At 43.5% G+C, this 20,237-nt stretch overlaps 1 pseudogene; it reads right to left on the reverse strand.

The window, feature by feature from the left end:
• Positions 1 to 3,453: 3,453 nt before the first annotated feature.
• On the reverse strand, positions 3,454 to 3,554 carry LOC144765391 (U6 spliceosomal RNA; annotated as a pseudogene).
• Positions 3,555 to 20,237: the final 16,683 nt, after the last annotated feature.

A 20,237-nucleotide genomic window follows, 5' to 3' on the forward strand; every position in this document is an offset into this window, starting at 1 on the left:
AATTCAAAAGGAAGACTTCAGTGGGCTAACTAGTTAGCAGGCTAGCAACCGGGAAGATGCGTCAAGCTGAAATGCAGGAGCAGACCCATTGCAACACTTGTGGAGTGTGGAGGGCTGAGCTTTGATGCAAATAGCGCTCGGGTCTGGGGTTTCTTGTACCTCAATGCCCAACTGCGAGTTACCTCAGGAGTCAATGCAGTTAGCAATATGCAGGAAGTTCAGGGTGTCTGGTCCCATGTCTCTCGTGTCCGCCACGGGTCTCAGCTTTGCTGTAGAATTGGATCAGAGTCCGAGAAGTCTGGAAGTCCAGTTCCTGTGTCGCTGAGTCTTCAGGTTCCAGCAGGAGCGTGGACAAAGCAAACCTTCAAGTTACTGGTGGTGCCTGTTTGCACAGGATGGTCACTCCTTGACCACAAGGGAGATATCTTTAGTCTTCTAGTCGATATAGAATGTCGAAGGTCCAAGAGTTTTGTATCAGAGTTTCGTTCCAGGATAATCTGAAGTCTCTAGACACAGTTCCTATCTTTATACTGATTTTAGGGGCTGGATTACCTGCTAGGTCCCTCCTATGGGTGGACCTGAGAAGGGGGTGGTTACACCCCTTTTCCTTTGTTCAGTTTCACGCCAGAGCGGGGCTGGAGTGCCCCAGCAACTGGTTGGAACCGGGCTATGCATGGAGCACCTTGTGTGCCCCAGGCAGTGTCTGGAAAAGCATCTTTCCATTCAACCCACCCTGCCCCAATACACTACAGGCTGTCTAGGGAGGTGCTAGCACCTCCCTCGACAGGAAACCTATTGTCCAGGCCTCTCTTGCTGGAGTTTCCCCCAGCTGCAGGAGGTCAGACTCGTCTCTGTGGCAGCAGCATCCATTTTGTGATGCTGAGGCTCTGTTTAACTTTAACCGGGTAAAGCAGTAACATACATGTCTTTTCCCTCTAGAAGGGTGGAATGCTACCCCCGCTGCCAGAATTGGCGGGGGTAGTATTCCAAAGTGTTTGACACCTTACACAACATGTTTTGATAAAGCCAAACCAAAGTTAGCATTAACCGCGAGGATTATAATGCACTTAAGAGTATATGGTATGGCTATATCATAGAACAGCTATAAGGACATGGTTCTGAAAGCTGCAGAGGGGCTCAGCTCATGCTAGGGCACCCTCTCACATAAAACCAAGCACTCTGCCTCCAGGATTGTTAAGGCCTGCCATAGGAGTGACATATAGGTTACTATGTGTCTATATATAAGGTAGATATAGATATTCTATATCTAAGTAGGGGGTAATTACACCACCTTACCCAAGCTGAGTGATCAGCCTGTGGTGTCAGTTTAGGTGGCCATCCAGGAGTGGCATTATACATGCTGCAGCCCCTGGTAGGCCTTGGATGCACCTATGCCCTGGGTACCTATGGTACACTATACAGGGGCTCACAGAGGTGACCCAATACCCAATCAGGTATGTACCTAAAGTACATGGTATCAATTTAAAGAGAGAACAGCTGGGTTGTGGGTCTGATTAGCAGGCCCACACGCACTCTAAAGTCGAAAAAACTGAGAATCACAGCAAAAAGTGGGGGTGACCATAGGAAGCAGACCCTACTCTCCTACAAGTAAAATCAGAGTCAGAAGAGCAAAAACATTTGAATGTTATTTGTCCACAGATAGCGTAATGCTAACATTTAAGGGCCTAGAAGTAGTAAAGCAAAAACTAAGTGCACAATAGATATAATTTAATTTAGAAAAATTGTGAGTGGAGCTAGAAAAATACATTGGGCCTGATTATGTGTCTAGTGGTCCACAGACTGCCAGACTCACGGTGGAGCGGCAGTGGCAGTCCAGCCACCGCCACGCCGATGGCCCAACCACTGGGCGGTTGCACCCCTATTGTACCCCTGCAACTGCCTGATGATGGGGCAGCAGTATGAGACTGTAATATGATTGGCGTGGCACTTGGGCCTCATCAAACATATTACGAGTTTCCTCACTGACCGCTGTCTCAAGTCCGTGAGCCCGCTGTGAAACATCTGATGGTGATGAAGCTGGCCCCCTAGTTCTGTGCTGTGCTGCTTGGGGGTGCATGCAGGGGAGGCACATGGTGTGCCCCCCCGTGTGTAAGCACCCCTAGCTCGAACACCACATCGACTTTATAGTTGCTGGAACATGATGTGGCTGACCCACGGAGCTGCTTTTCTAAGGCACTCCTATGAGCCTTTGGAAGCCAGTGCTGAGGGCCAGCCGCTGCAGGAATGCCTACCCGGATTACGAGGCCTATTCGCAAGAACCTCGTTAAAATCATCGCCATTTTAGTTGCAGGAGACTGCCGCTAAAATGGCGATAATGGGCTTGCTAATATGCGTTATAGAATTCCAATAGAAGCCCAGGTTAGATGTGCAGGACATCTAACCTGGGCTTCTATTGGAATTCTATAACGCACATTAGCAAGCCCATTATCGCCGTTTTAGCGGCGGTTTCCTGCCGCTAAAACTGCGATAATTTTAACGAGGTTCTTGCTAATATGCCCCTACAATTTTTTAATCCTGCGGGTGGTCGGCGGTAGAATTTGGCAGTGTGGGAGCGAGGCAATGGTGTGCCGCCCCACTTCCACACCGCCAAACTCATAATCAGGCCCATAATCTATTCTTAAAGAGTAGATAGGAAAATGGGGCGAGTGGTCTTGATTTGTTATGTTTTCGAGAGCTGTACACACGCACACAGCAATACAAATTAGAATACGTTTGCCCCAGTTTTGTAAAAAAAAATGTCAGTGGCTGCGAGTAAATTTTCACCATTTAGTTGCTCACCGTTAACATTACCACTCCACGTAGTTCTGGGGAAGAATAATTCCCAAAACGCCGATATATTTTTGCACTCTTCGAATAACCTAGACCACTTAACCGCAGACGCTTTGGTATTAGCAGTACTTCACAAAAAGTTATGAATAGTCCAAGCATTTCCAGGTAAAAATAGTTTTTGGGAAACAATAAACGGCAAATGAAAGAATGAGATTTGATGGTTAAAGCGATAAGAAAGATTCGAAAGATGCAGGGGGGACTAGAAATTAGATAAACATGGAGCTCATAGCATAACATGGATGGACTTTGTTACAGTGGAACAAACTTGTTTTAGCATACTGGACGAGATGAAAACATAGATAGCTCTGAAAAAGGAAACGGTTACCTATTCAAATATTTTACCGACTTAATAAGAATTCTTCATCTGCAGCGAACCATTTTCAAATTTCATCTATACACAAACAGTCATTCTGAATAATAGGTTTGCACACTGTAAATGTCAGGTCGTTAAATCAAAGAAGCCCTAAGCAGCACGGCAGAGACGGCTTCGTCACAGTTTAAACGTCAGCCTCCCATTAATAATGTGCATGTTTATAAATCTCACAGGGGCGCGCTTAATCTTGCCTGGAAATCCAGATCCGCAATGTTTGTCAGGATGACGTGCACAGCTTCACCGGTTTCTTTTTTTTTTTTTTTGCGCAGGGGCCATGCTAATCTTCTCTGTATCGTTCCAATTTTAGTATATGTGCTGCCGAAGCGAGCACTCAGCAGCTTCACCGGTTTCAACCAGGCTCCAGCAGGCCTTTTACCCTAAATTGTAAAGTGCGGATAAAAAGGTTCTACAAGAGAAGTGCAGTACTTGGATTGTCGAGTTTTCATAATTAGAAATATATGCAAAATTTTAACCCCATTGGTTAAAATCAGAGTAAGGCCAGTACTTAATTTGTAAAATTATAAGTGCTGAGGTACAATGGTTTGCTCAGAACGCTGTCACTACGAATATGGGGGGGGGGGGTCCCGAATACCAATGCTGTGTAGTTTTGAGTCCACCTCATGTCTCTTTTATCCACCACCAGACACTCTCTGCCTCTTGTTTTCACTCTTTTTTTTTACGTTTGCTTTCACTCTTCATCGCTATTTTTTCATAGCTCAGTTTTCTCTTCCTCTTTCTTTCCCACTGATGGGCGAAATTAAGTAACGGTCCCCAAAAATGAGTGCAGGTGTGCCCCACATGCAACCACAGGCTCAGATTTAGCACTGGAGGTGTGATATTTATTTCACTTGATAAAATCTGACACCACGGGGTTCTGAATTTATTGCTTGTGAATGATAAATATTAGGAGCTTCTATCTAAAGATTGAACATGCCATGCTGATTTTGGTGCTTTCCATACCAATGTCCCAGTATTTACTGTGCATTGCTCCCTTAGGTAATTACAACATATCTGAGGTGCTGAAACTGACCAGGGGAAAATTGTGGAGATGTAGCGTTTGCCTCTTTTAATGTAACTCTTATGTGCGTTATCAAGAATTATTGCCCTTATTAGAGTTTAGCGGGACATTCACAAACAGGGCCTACAATTATTTGCCATTCTTGAAACAGTGCTTGTTGGGTCAGATGTATAAAGGCTTTTTTTCAATTTCACAGCCTGCTCTGTGCATACTTTGCAATGTACTAAAGTGATACTGAATATCAGACACCTAAACCAGCATGGCTTCTGAATTTCAGGATTTTAGGCACAATTTAATATTTGGCAGAAGAAGTACTCTCCAAGTGGAGGAATTAAAGTCCGCCGGGTCAAGACTACTCCGCCTGCCAAATTTCGATATGACCGCGAAGCCAGTGGTTATTTCTGAAGCATTGGCAGGAACCACTGGGACGTTTGCTTCCTGCTCCGTTAACAGGATGGAGCCATCCATCAAACTTATATTTTTTTATTTTCAAAAAGAAATCATGAAGTGGGATTTTCTTTTAGAAAATAAAAAAAAATGCCACCCTCGCCATAGACGTTATCTTCCATGGTGAGGGGGCATTAGATAGTTTTAACTTCCCCTTAATACGAGGGTTTTGCAGGCAGTGACAGGCAATGCAAACTGACCTCTATGTCCGCCCATCTAAATTAGTCAGCCTCTCACGGCCATTACAGCGCCGAGCCATTGGAGGGGTGTAACCATGATGAAGACAAAGAATTCACCACCATGGTTACACTTATGGTCCACCTGCATTTATTTGGAGAGAAGACCATCATCTTGACGGTATGAATATTCCATAGCTGTTGCAACGGAGTATCCTTACGGTCCTTAATTTAAATATGCCCCATTGTTTTTTGACACATTAGACGACAGGCATCCTGGTCTGCTCTACCCTCAACAAATAGAGTGGTCTCATACACCACTCCCACAGTTTAAGGATCCTTCTAGGAGGAATTTGAGGAAACCCTTCAAAACATAAGAGGTTGGAGAGCCACCGCACCTGTGGAAACCAAAGTACCAGAGTTACCTATCCCAGAGGAGCCGATGTATAAGGCTGAAGTGGCGTCGGAAACCACAGTCATTCTCTATGGAAGGCTTTGTATAAGTGCTGCTGCCGTGAAAAGGGTCTGGTGGAATCCAAGCCTGTATTCTGGAAGGAAGGAACCTGAAAGCATAGGGGACAGAGACTGGATCACTTCAGAGTGACCAGGGTCTCACAAGACGAATGCCGGGTGCTTCAGATGCAAAGAAGGGATGCTTGCCTATGCAGCCATGAGGACCAGGAGACATTGACGACAACCAGTAGCCAGATGCGAGCTGTCCCACAAAGGATGTTGAGTGCTGAGGGGTCGGTGTCAGCTGGAGCACCAACATGCCTTGGCAAAATCAACCCATGCAGAAAGGTCAAGCAGGTTATGGTGTGGACCAGCAAGGTCCAGGGGACTCACCAAGCAATGGGGAATCAGGGCACATCTGGAGCAATCAGGAAAGCCTAACAGAAATCAAGATGACCCCCAGGAGGACCCACAGGATGAATGACCAGGAGCCACAAGGGAACCGCGAGCAATATTACAAAGTACCAGCCCACGGAGCACTCAGGCTAGAGTTCTTTCAAATACTGCTCAGGGTCAGGACTACACAGAGTACAATGCACAAGCTCAGGAATCACCAACAAGCCAATGCAGTTGCAAATAGACGAGGTGTACAGGGGTTCAGGTTATGCATTCCCCATGAGGGATACTGGCCTCAAACTTGCTGACAGGGCAGGAACCTTCAGAACCCAAATTCTGTGTTGCTGGAATATTCAGAGTTTGCAGGAGCTTGGAAGCAGCAGACCTGTCAGTTGTGTTGTGGTGCCTGTGAATTCCGGGGAGTGGCTCCTGCACCCCAAGGGAGATTCTTCAGTTGTCCTCAGGTCCTTCACAGAGCTATATGGAGCAAGGGAAAAGACAAAGCTTTGGATGGAGAGGAGGACGAAGTCGGGCCCAGTCTAAGTGCAGCGAACTCCACAGTGTCCAGACGGTCAAAGGTCAGTGGTTTCTTCTTGTAGAATCTTATCCATGTAAAAATCCCATAAGCTACAGTCAGGTAAGCCCTTTTGTACCCACAGGAGAGGGTTGGACAGATCCAGGGGACCCTCCTAGGGGAGGTGTAGGACAGAGGAGAGGTTACTCCCATGTCCGTTGTCCAGTTTCTCACCAGAGCAGGAGCCAATGGCTCCCAGAACTGGTTTGAGCTGAACTATGCACAGGGACACCAAATGTGCCCCAGGTGCAGACTTTCAGACACTCTCAGAGTGCACCCACCCTGCCAGAATACACTAAATCCTGTCTGGGAGGTGGTCACACTTCCCTGTGACCGGATGCCTATTGTGCTGCCTTCCTCTGCTCGAGCTTGACTCAGCAGCAGGAGGGCAGAAATGTGTCTCTGGTCGGCAGCATCCATTTTGTGTTGTCCGGTTTGAGAATGCTGGCACTGGATAGACCAGTGACCCCACAAATCTTGCTTCAGAAGGGTGGAATTATATCTCCCACACAGGTTACCGGTGTGCGCAGGTATGATTCCGTGTTTGATACCAAATACAATATGTTTCTAGGCAGCCATTTTCGAGATAGCATTTACCGCAAGGTTATAATGCACCTCTACCTGTATGTCCGGCTGAGTCACAGACAACCCGAGAGGATGGTCTACGAAGGCTACAGAGGGGCTCTGCTCATGCAGGGGCACCCTCTCACATAAAACCCAGGACCCTGCCTTCAGGATTGATAAGGCCTGCTGTAGGGTTGACTTTTAAGTTTTAAGTGTAGTGACCTATAGATATAGTGAACCTATATCTAATGTAAGTGGTGCAAGCACCAGCTTACACAGGTTGCAGTAACAGGTGGGAGGTTCCATTTGCATGTCTTCTCATTGAGTGGCATAATACATGCTTCAGCCCTTGAGAGGCCTCTAGGGTACCTATGCCCTGGGTACATGGGTACCATATACTATGGACTTATAAGGGTACTCCAGTATCCAATCTGGAGTGCACCAACGTACATGCATAACAATTTAAAGGAGAAACAGATAGACTGGGGTCCTGATTACCAGGTACCCAGTCATACTAGTCAAAACTGTGCAAAATCAAGCAAAAAGTGGGGGTAACCATAAGAAGCTCATCCTACTTTCCTATGGCCACTCTCTAATCCATACTCCTATCACACATCAAGTCACCCATACCCTCACTAGCTCAACCACTAACTCACATTTATATACACTCATGCACCTACTCACTGACTAATACAACAGTCACACATCCGCTCATACAGTTACACAGCTACGTATACGCTCATACAATCTCTCACACACTAAACACTCACCTTTACAGCTACTCACATACCTACTTACTCACAGATACAGTCACTCATTATGCCACTCACTCACTCACCCATACAGTTACTCACACACTCAGTCACTTACCTAAACTAACCCTAGCACATATACTCACTCACCTATACATTCACTGATACAAGCACATACACTTCCATACAACCTCTCTCACACTTCCTTAGTCACCCATACACCCACTTATACACTCATCTATACACTTATACAATAACTCATCTACCCTATCACTCACCTATACTGACACTTATGTACCCGGCAGTCACCCTTTCAAAGACTAATGCACTGTCTTTTTCACAATTTACAGCAACTTACAAATCCACACCCTCACCCATACAGCCACTCATTTTCCCTGTAATTCACCATTACAGCCACTTGCACACCAGCTCACTCACTCATAACAAAACACACATACTCACTTAGTTACTCATACATCCACTCACACACCCACTAACTCACCTATATAAAATCTCACATGCAAACTCAATTATGTATACATTCTCTCACATACCCATTTACACACTCACTTAACTAGTGCATATATTTAAGAGTCACTAAGTTTTACAAAAAACTTCCAATCAATGGATGATGTCATCAGTGATGTCATTTGAGATGTCATGAGTGATTTCACTGACCATGTCATGAGTGACGTAATATGTTAAGTCATAAGCAGTGCATTGCGGGAGCATACATTATAATTGGCTGAGATAACTATAACTGCTGAATGAATTTCTACGGTTTTGTACGATTAAAATGTCAGCTTTACTATAATGTACCTGTAACCTTTGTTTTTTTCAGTGAATATATATATATATATATATATATATATATATATATATATATACATATATATATATATATATATATATATATATCGCAGCACATATCAACTCCGTCCAGTTGAAAAAATGGCAAGCACACTGGTATCCGATTTCGTGAATGATTTATTGCAAACCCCCCTTCACCCCAGACAGACACGTTTCGCTATACAAGCTTCGTCAGTGTCAGTTTGTGTACAAAAATGGTCGCCATTTTAAACCCCACCAATCATTGCTTTCTTCATCAACATAGAAGATAGTATCAATGGTAAAAGCAGCAGCCATCTTACAATGTATATGACTTTATGCATTTCCTTGGTTAAAACGGCGAGTGATAAAGTGCTTAAGTGCTCATGTTAAAAGTTTTTTTTTAAACAACAAACAATTCATTATTGAAGTACATTCCAGAAAGAAATTCATCATGTGTATTAATACACAATCAACTGCAAGGCAAAAATTACACATTCCTTGAATGTTCGGGGTGTATCCCCCACTTATTGTCTTTTGTAATTTTTTATGCAGGATTCGGTCACAATACACTTTGTTCATATAGGTGATGTTGCCCTGTATGGGCATTGATTTGTTTTCGGGTGACCTGAGCTGTACTGTCTCATGTTGGACCAACGGGTTCTTGGAGAATACAGTTATTGTTATAGATTTTGATTGCAATTCATAGGTGGGACGGGCTTCTAGTACACATGATCCCATGTGTAAATTTACAGGTGAACCCACATCTCCTCATCATTATTAAGACCCCAAGGAGTCATTGTTTTGAGGTCAATAATATATCTGGACTCTAAAATTCGGAGTGCCTTTTCCCTGTCCCCCCCCTCGTTCTAGGCGTGTCACCTGATCTATACAATAGTAACTTAGGAGGTCCCTATTGCTCTGGTGGTGTTCTGAAAAGTGGCGAGCAACCGGATAAGATCTATCCTTATTTGCGATTGCTCGCATATGTTCCAAAATCCTAAGTTTGGTAGGGTTGATAGTACTCCCTATATATCGTTTTTTGCAGGGGCATTCTAGGCAATAGATTGTGTAATCCGAATTACAATTTAACACTATCAATGCTACAGCAATTCATCCTATGTGCTGCAGATCCATGTTTCCCATTGTTCATGACGAGTTCAGCTCGTCATGAGCACACAAGCAGTGTACTGCATGACGAGCTGAGCTCGTCATGAGCATGGAAGGGGTTAAGAGTTTTGTTATTTTTCTGTTTGGTTCGCCTGTTCCCGTTCTACCTGGATAGTCAGAGGCTTTTTTGCTGTATTTATACGCTTTACAGCGGAGACAAGGAAAAAACCCCTTCACACTTGTTAAGTTCGGGGGCTGAGTTTTGGATGAAAAATGACTGTGGACTAAATGGTCCGACAATGATTGGCATCGGCGGTATGTAAATAGAGGTCTATCTGAAAGATGTCTTTTCAGGACGTTGTCAGTGGCTAGAATATGCCAGTTTTTCTTAAAGCTTTGGACCAGCTCACCAGATTTTGTGTTAAAGTTGGTGATCATTCTTACCTGGTCCTCATCTTTTTGGGCACTTTTGTCCATCAGGAGATCCCTCCTATTTACTATTGCCACTTTTTCAGCAGCCAGCTTAAGTATGTTATTGGAGTACCCCCTATTTTGGAACCTTCTGTTAGCCTCTGTTTGAGCCTATGGGTAATCTGCATCTGCTGAGCAGTTTCTTTTTATTCGTAAAAGTTCCCCATAGGGTACGTTTTTAATCAGACTCTTTGGATGATATCTTGCCGCATGCAGCACGGCATTTCCCGCCGTCGGTTTACTTTAGAGTCTAGTCTGTAAAGTATTATTTTATATAAATACCTCCAGATCCAAATAGCAAACACTGGTCGTACTTATTGTGCTGGTAAATCTCAAGTTCTGGTCATTATTATTTAAAATGGCGATGTACTCCTCAGCCGAGGTTTGGTTGCCACGCCACACAATAAACAAATCGTCTATATACCTAGTCCACAGTAAGATCTTGTCATTCCATCTGTGATTAGCCAATCCCTATGCCTCGTGCTTCTCCCACCAGCCAACGAACAAGTTTGCATAGCTGGGGGAGAAGCACAAGCCCATCGAGGTACCCCTGATTTGCTTGTACAGCTGGCCTGAAAAATAAAGATGTTATTGTACAGGCAAAACCGCATCATGTTCAACAGCATACTACTATGTGCCTTATATTTGTCTTGCTTCTTATCAAGAAACCACTTAGTAGCCATCAAACCATCTTCATGGGCTATGCAGGTGTAAAGATTTACCACATCCAAGGTTATCAAGAGCATGTCCGGTTCCCAGGAAATATTGTCCATCATGCGGAGGAAATCTTGGGTGTCCCTCACATATGAGGATAAGTCTTTAACAAACGGGGCAAGATATGAGTCAATGAAGCGGGATGTATTTTCCAAAAGACTACCCATTGCCGACACGATAGGCCTCCCTGGTGGTCTCTTGGTGTTTTTTTTAATCTTCGGCAGGTGGTAAAAGGTGGGAAGTACAGGTTATTCGCTTTGGAGAAACAAAAACTCATCAAGGCTGAGCATGCCTTCATCTTTCCATTTTGTCAGCATTGTTTGATATTCCATCATGCTCTTGACATACTCAGCTCTCTTTATGACAGTATAGCACTCCGTGTCTTTCAATTGTCTGAGTGCTTGTTGTTCATAGTTTTCTTTGCTAAAAATCACTATATTCCCACCTTTATCCGAAGGTTTTATTTCAATCGATTTATCGTTCTTGAGGGACTTTATTGCCTCCCATTCCCTTCTCGTGATGTTAGACGTTCTCATATCCATCTTATCTTTTGCCATTTTTTCCAAATCAGAAAACACCGCTTCACTGAAAACATCAATAGCATCCTGACAAGCATTTGGCAGTCTTTTCGATTTGTTCTTCATATTGCTCGGATCTCTTATTTGCGTTGTAGATACAATTCCGTTTCCCTCATTCTGTGACCCTCTTTCTTGAAGTTCTTGTGTGGGAGTCAATAGTACCTCCAACAGGGTGTTAGAATGTTCTTCTAAGGATTCCTCCGTGGCGGTTTCCAAATACGTTCCCACAGCTGTATTTTTAGGATTTAGAAGAAAGATTGTTTTGAACTTTAATTTACGGATGTATCTGAACAGATCTATTTTCATATCAACGAGCGGCGTGCCTGAGCCACGGAGGTAGCCCTGGGGCTGTCTCAGCCCACCACGGAGACGCTTTACAATGCCACCGGTATGGGAGCAAGGAGCTATTGTGGGAAGGTGATGACAGCTGCGAAATCGAGATGTGATGAAGCACACCCCACTGTGGTTTAATTGAACAATATTAGGACTCAGAGGCAGGCGACTCACTAGAGAAAGACAGGACACTACATATACCATGAGGCCATGTGTTGGGACACGCCCACTGAGGCGGGAGTTAAAGTACTGTGTAGCTGCTGGTGGAGGAAATAACAAGGATTGCAGGCAAATCATTCAACCACAATAACGACAAGGATAAGACACAAAATGTATCATCAGATGAGTATAAAGCAATGTCTGAATTAAAAAATGATCAGACTATACTAATTAAATCATCGGATAAAGGTGGAAACCTTGTTGTGCAAAATGTAACAGACTATATCGCTGAGGCCAACAGACAACTGGACAACCATGAACACTATGAACAACTCAAGGAGAATCCACTTGAAGATTGGATGAATGAATATCACTCTTTGCTGTTAGGTTGGAAGGATAGAGGCCTGATTGACTTCAACGAATACTCATACCTCCAAACAGACAATCCAATAATGGCCACAATATATTTTCTACCGAAAGTACACAAGTGCCTCACAAAGCCACCGGGAAGACCAATTGTGAGTTCAATAGGATCATTACTGGAGACAACATCAAGGTTTATAGACATATTTTTAATGACCTATGTAACTGCACTACCTTCCTACTACCTAAGAGATACAATGGATTTCTTAAATAAAATCTCTGGAATTGAATGGAAAACTAATTATTTAATGGCTACAATTGATGTCGCCTCTCTTTACACCTCAATACGCCATGAGGATGGTGTTAAAGTTGCCAAAAAGGCTCTAGAAGCATGATCAATAAGTCACTTGGAACATTCTGTGATGCCGTTGGATATGCTCACCTACTGCTTGACACACAACGCATTCCTGTTTCTGGGGAAAGTGTGTCTCCAGAAACAAGGGACTGCAATGGGGACATCATTTGCGCCCACATATGCAAATCTTCTGATGGGGGCCTGGGAAACTGCGGTAGTTGAGAATGAAAAGAAAAAGGTATCAAGAATCAAATTTTGGTGTTGTTTCATTGACGACTTGTTCATCATTTGGGATGGAAAAAAGGATGCACTCCAAATATTTATTGACTCCCTGGAGGAGAATGAATATAACCTTCATTTCACCTCAACAATCAGTACAACGAACCTCATTTTCCTAGATGTGGAAATGTACGTGAACAAGAACAAGCTATGTTCCAAAATCCACAGAAAACGCACATCGTGTAACAGCATACTCCATGCGAACAGCGGACATCCAGTCAACCTAAAGTGGAGTATCCCTTATGGACAAATGCTGCGGGCAAAAAGAAATTGCTCAGAACAAAATGATGTGGAGGATGAAATTGAGAAAATGAGCCAACAATTCCGGGAGAGAGGGTACCCCGAAGAGGTGATTTCCACTGCAAAATCTAGGGTGGCCTTGAAGAAAAGAGCAGACCTCTTGGTACCTGAGAGCAGCATGGGTGATACCCCAAAGAATGAACTAAATCAAGAGAATGAGGTGACACGTTTGATTGTTGACTTTATCAACCAAAGTGGGGAATTGAAAAGAGCCCTACGTAAGAACTGGAATATCTTACTCCTAGATGACACTCTAAAGGAGCACTTGACCCCATATCCAAGCATCACATATAGAAAAACCTCATCATTACGTGACATTCTAACCCAGAGCCACCTGTAACTGAAAGAACCACCAAAAAAATCTACATGGATGTCCACTCCAGGATTTTGGAAATGTGCCTAATGTAAGGCCTGTGAGCATGGCACAAACATCAAGGAGTGTAAACTACAAAATGGCAAAATTGAGAAAATAAGGGATCACATAACATGTGAATCGAAATATGTGATCTACAGGTTGCAATGCCCCTGTGGAAAATCATATATAGGGAGCACAATTAACAAGCTGAAATTGAGGATTCTGCAGCACCTACGGGCAATTAAAAACAAGGACCCAAGCTACCCTATGGCCACACATTTTGCAAAATGTCATCAGAGCAATCCAGATCTGCTGAGATATTCAAGAATCAAATTAAGCAAATGTTCAGAGAGAGGAGGGGATCGCACTCTACAGTTGCGAAAACTGGAGTCTAGAATGATACTGGGCATGGGGACGGAATACCCATATGGACACAATCTGGATGCCGAATTGTTTGTACACCTTTAAAAACCAAAAACTGTGAGAACTGAATGGATTGTTGAGAGCTATAATTCGGAACCACTCAATTTATATAACTGTAAATAGGCTTTAACTTGAAAAAGATATATTGTAGGCGCCAGAAGATATGGAATATACACAATTACATCTCATGAATTGCAATATGACCAATTACAAGTTACGAAGTGGACTGACATATAGACTTCCGTCAGCAGAATGTAGTGATATAGCTGAGTACTTCACAATAGAAATTATGTAGATAATGAAATTGGCGGCCAGAAACAGCGAGGCAGTGCTGTATTGTATATTGGGATAGAACAATCACAAAAGCAAACTGGGAAGCTATAATCGATCTACACAATGCACTTTTTAGTGTGCACACCACTGATGTGTATTCATATATATAAAAATGAGAGGGGAAAGAAAATATTTTCTAGGAAAAGTTTATGAACTTGTAAATAGTGTACATAGAAGTGCGATCACTCATTGACAACTGAAATAGTGGAAGTATTGTCCTCATGGATATATATATATATTCTATGGTATGATCTTTTGTAGTATGGTTATATTGTAAATATGCACTTTATTTTGAAACTATTGCTAGGCATCCATCTCTTGAGTTGGGGTACTTTACTTTGGAAATATTGCTAGACATCTATCTTCAAGAGTTGATAAATGGTATAAATGTACTTCACCATGATTTAACTGCCAGGCATTGGAATAACACTCAGGAAAGTGTCTTAATGAGATGTAACATGTATAGAAATATAAAGGTAAAGCAATGTTTATATTCATATCTCCTAGACATCAAATGGGTACTTTACCGAAATGTCAAGAGAGGAGAGAAGGTATAAATGGCGTACAAAATGGAGCCATGTAATCTGAGCAAGGTTGATGGTCTAGATGATGATAGAAAGGGAAAAGGGTACTTACACTGAGCACGTAAAAATGGTCTAGACCCCAGGGACTCTATGGTCCAGTGGAAGGCTAGGAGTAGCCGAAACGCGTAGGCCATCCGTTTTTGATGCACGCAATTATCTTGCACATGGTGTGTGAATAAAAGCTATTTACAAAGAATCTTACCTGTTGCTGTGCCGTGACTCCCGCCGATGGATGTAAGGCGAGGAGAGTCTGAGAAATATATATATATATATATATATATATATATATATGAAGAAAGCAGTCCCAATTCCGTCAAGTAACGGCGGAATATAGTAGGTCTGGACCTCAGAAATCTCACACAATGCAGCGAAATATAGCCAGCAAAATAATCACTACTCGAAATGAGTTAGCAGGAAGACGGTTTATTCCATAGAAGATGACGCGTTTCGCTCCACAGGGGAGCTTGTTCACAATATATATATATATATATTGCAGAGCAAACGTCCCTTCAAGGAGGAGCGACCATTCAGCCGGTGCTGGCAGCGAGCCAAGGACTAGGCTCGTGTTTTATTTTCAAAGCAAAATAAATGCAGCCGCACTCTTCTCGGACAATTTCAAAGCGATTTATTCCAGTTTACACACTCTTCCTCCACCTACCCCTCATTTTGTTGGAGATATGTTATAATAATTGATGGGTAATGATGTGATGTGGTAGTAGGTGCCCCCCCCTTTTTTTCGTCTACATAGACAGTGATATGTACAGTATGTAGCCCCTACAAAAATTAAGATTAACCTTATTGGTCTAGATGCACGTGAGATGGTTGCGAACACCTTGTTATAAATCAAACATTTAGGACTGTATTTACTTGTTGAATTGTGGAAATTCCTATCGCCCACCAGGGGGCTTGAATTTGACAGAAATTACGCTAATAACAAGTGAATGGAGGTCCTAAATGTCATGGGTGGTTGATATGCCCACCAGAGGGCGGTATCGTCGTTTTACCGAACATAATTCGAAATGCAAGCTAGGCATATAGTGAAAAGACTATGTTATAAATTCTGAGGGTGGATGACATACTAGATGTATATGTATATTATAGTTGCCACCTGCCACGATGAAAAATTGATGCCGATAAATGTCAATATGCATGTTAAAAACTACAATTCCCATCTAACTTCCTGTTAATCCAACAGGAAGTGAGATCACGATCAGAGAGTTACTGATGGGTCCTTCGCAATATAGGAGGGGCAAGAATTTGTTGCACTAACCGTGAACAAGCGAAATTGGTTGCGAAACGCGTTGGTTATTTTACTATGCTGGAGTGTTAACAACAAAATAAAAAGATTGGGAAGTAGCCTTTGTGAGTGCTGACTTATTCTCTTTTCTAAAGAGAGTTGTGGAATACAATCAAGCGGGGCTCTGCTTGGAAGTCGGAGCACCAGTGATACAGAGCGCCATTGGACTAAAAAACTTGAGCCAAGACTGTGGATATATGCATTGGTCCTGGTGAACGCCAACTTCGTGCATACAACGGAAACTGACGGCGGCTAACTGGGGAAACGTACACAACCCGGCGAACCGACATCGGAGGGTGAAGGTAAGCACGGGGAAGTGTTACGTGGTACTTGGTAACCGCTGGGAAGTTTATTTACGTTTAAAGAGAAGGTTTGGCTACATTGCGAAGAATATAGACTTTTCGGTGATACTGGAATTTAAAGAACCGCATTTTTTGTTGCCAAGTCACATAGCGGAAAAAGGTTGGAACAGTAATCACATTGAATCTGTCTACTCGCACAAAGTAATCCCAAAGAAAGTGAATCTTTATCGAATTTTGGAAGGTTCTCCATATTATTATTCTTTGCCAAATATCACAAAAACTACCTCCGGCATTAAAAGTAAAATTATAGAATAAATGGATAAATGAGATGCAGAGAGAACAGAACTACTTGATTCTCTTTTCTTTGAACAAAGGACAACCGTGACAGATAAAAGCAAGAATAAAAACGAGAACCAGAAAACAGATACAAAAAGTAATCTTAAGTTGTGGGAAAAACTGAGCAAAAAAGAAATCAATAAATGGTGGGAGCTCATTACATTAAAAAAATATGTGGAAGTCCAAAGAGTCCCTAGAGGCTTAAGAATCTCTTTGATGCCAAGCCAACAGGACGTGTCAGACAAATTACTAAATGAATGGGGAGAGTATGTGTTAGTGTTAAAAGGTAGGGCCGAATTCGACCAAGAACCCTTCAGTATTTGCCCGGCGTTAGCCGCCTCTCATACCATTCGAGATTACCAAACAAAGAGGCAGGCGCTGGAGACAGAAGGCAGGAAACCGGAGTTTATTCCGACGGAGCAGAACACGTCAAATCAGACAACAGGGTATCTTCTCGAGGTGCTCTAACCGCAGCTCTGAGGCCTGGCCTCTTATACACAGGTTTATGGCTTTACTACCTACACTGCATCCGTAATGTTTCTTTGAAGGACAGAAAAGACATCCTCGGAATCCCCGGTCCAGGCCCGTTCCCACACACATCTACAGTAGAGTTCCCACCCCGATCTCAGCATGTGGTGGTTATCGAGCAGCAGGACATTCCGCTGGGAACGGGGATGTGTGTGAACAGTCGGATCTTCGGGGTGCGAAAGCATTGATTAATCCCCGCTCCTTTGATGTGAGGCGAGGTCCTACTGTAAGGGGGCAATAAACTGCATCTGTTGGGCTAGGTGATGGCCTGGGATCAGGCCGGACAATCGGGCAGGGAGGAAGAGGTTATCAAAAGGGCCTGTTCTTTGAATGAGATGAAAGAGTGAGGGGGTTCAGCACGGGATCTGGCTCGGAGACAGGGTTGCATTAGAGGTGCGCTTATGGCCCAAGCAGGAGAGGCCGGGGGCTGTTGGGGCGCGGGGGAATGCTTGCGAGGCCGGGGAGTGAGGGGGAAAGACACGCAGGCTATTGGCAGTGGGCAGAGAGGCCACGACACACAAAATGGCTGCCACTTACGTGCATGATGGGGCCTAAAAGGGACAAGATGGCGTGGCCACTGTTTCACAATTCTCACCTTACTTTCAACAGTGGCTGTGGTGAACATGAATGAACGCCGCTTATATATACCTAATTTTAGTCATTTTCCACAGTCCCCAGTTTTTATCATAAGTTAGTTCATTCCTGTTCATGTCATAGGTGAGGATGTACAAGCTGACATTAGTTATACAATTCGCTTTGGAAGCCCATACGCATTACAGGCAGATGGAAATAATTCCGCTATCAATGCAGACAGAATCGTACATAACCATATGTAGCCAATGTGATGGGCGGGGAGACAGTGCATACAAAGTTACTTTAGCTGCGTCATACGTTAGACCTTGGGGGCGGGGACATTACATTAGACGATGTAGGAGATTCGTTCGAATACAAACATGATGTCATACAAAAAATGTTCTGGCAGGATAAGGGCTATTATCACTTGAGGTCTGGACTCCATGGGGGGTCAAAACTAGACAGCATGTTCATGTGCATAACTGGTGTTCTACAATCATCAAGATACAGAGTTAACGCCTTCTTAGTTATCCATGTACAGTTGAAAGTGACCGATGTAAGGTTTCGAAAGCTCAATTGGGTGGTAATTAATACACAGCGGTTGGGAGAGGAATTCAACCTAATACAAGGGACAGTCAAGGGGTGGCAATGTTCGAAAAAAAAGGTTCGTCTTTCCAGTGTCTTATTACAGCGAGCCATCACTGGTAGGCTCTTATTGTTTTTCTTCTTTCGTTGGCACTGTTGAGCACCGGCGGTGGAGCTATGCGTCCAGCTCGGATTCAGATTTCGCGTTGCAGGGTGTGGCCACTCTTTGCTCTCGGACCACAGTCCTGTTTGTCCTGTTACCTAACTAATCTACCATAGGTACTTTAGTCGGGGTACCCGTATTCCGTTCTTCTTTCGGGACAAACCCTATTCTATCTTTTGTGCTGTGTCTCTTCTTTAAGTCATGTTCAAAAAAACTCCATATGGAAAAAAGGGGGTGATGGGGGCATGCTTCGGGAGGCCGAGGGAAAAGAGGGTGGAGTGGGATCAGGTCTGAAACGGACCAAGGAGGGCAGAAATTTCAAGCAAGTGGGCCCATCAATCGGGCACAATGGGCTGGGACTTTCGGCACGAGCTCATCAACATGCAGGGGCTTCTGGACAGCCCTTCTTTCCTTCACTTTCCACGTTGAGAATGGTGCCTTGTCCCGCAACTATTTGCTCTGTGGCTCCACCTTGGTCGAGGTCATTGATATTCCCCGATCTGCAGCCAGGCTGTGCGTCACATCCGGCCCCTCTCCTCCGACGACCGCACGTTATCTTTAAATGAGTACAAAAAACACGTTTTTAGAGAACTGGCAGGGGATAATGTTTATACACTTTAATTTCTCTCCCAACCCCAAGTAGTTGGGGAAACGTTTATTGGTCACGATAGGGTGGATGCTTAGTAACCCTTACATCGATGTATGCTGTTAACTCATGCATCATGGCTGTGGTGCGGGTCTGCAAGTATCTTTCTATTTTCAAACATCATGTCTGTCTGGTGTTTATTCCTGTTATATTCGCGAGCGTGGCAAGAAGTCTGATATCCAACAATTACATGGTTCATCGAATTCAAACCGGCTCCTCCAGTAGAGACTTGTGTTTTTCTAAAACAAATCCTGTTGAGCTATATTTTTCTTCAAAGTCTGCTAATTCATAAAAAGTGTGAAGTGCTTATTATCATGGGCTTACAGCTACCTTTTCCAGGGAAGGACATACGTTAAGCATTTTTTTCTTTTTCTTTTCTGACAGCAACGGCTAACTTTTATCAGTTTTTGGACGATTTATCTTTAAAAACAAGGTCATCAGCTACAGTCTTTAAGATTTTCTGGGACGGCTGGTTACAGAACTGGGACCATTCTGGAAAAACGGGGACGTTTCGGACATTCTACTTAAGTGCAATGGGCGGTGGTAATCCAAATGATGAGGGTGGTGTTGCTAAAGCACTAAAACAAAAGCCACTGACATATAGTTCCCTTTTAAGGGTCAGATTAGGGGACATTAGTCGTCTTACCTGTCCTTTCTTTCTCAGCCAATTAAGTTCCATCATTTTACAGAAAGGAGAGGTAGTAATATGGCAAAATACGATCGTTTTGTTTCTGTCAATTTGTTCAAACACTGTCGTGTCTAAAGCCAATTATATCTGGGCCGGCGAGGCACAGTGTCGTCATTTATTCAAAAGGGAGCAAGGGAGCCCTCAGAGGGAGAGAGAGTCGTGTGCACCAAATAGGCTATTAGTACACGTACAACATAAAGAGAGAGAGAGAGAGAAACGTGTATAATAATAGGTTATTCAGTGCACACACATATAGAACAGTACGGGTCGGTTTCACGTATAAAACACAAGCTGAGGGAAAACATAAATTCATAGTTTACGTACACACAAA

Source organism: Lissotriton helveticus, chromosome 6 (assembly GCF_964261635.1).
Source record: "Lissotriton helveticus chromosome 6, aLisHel1.1, whole genome shotgun sequence".
Taxonomy (NCBI): domain Eukaryota; kingdom Metazoa; phylum Chordata; class Amphibia; order Caudata; family Salamandridae; genus Lissotriton; species Lissotriton helveticus.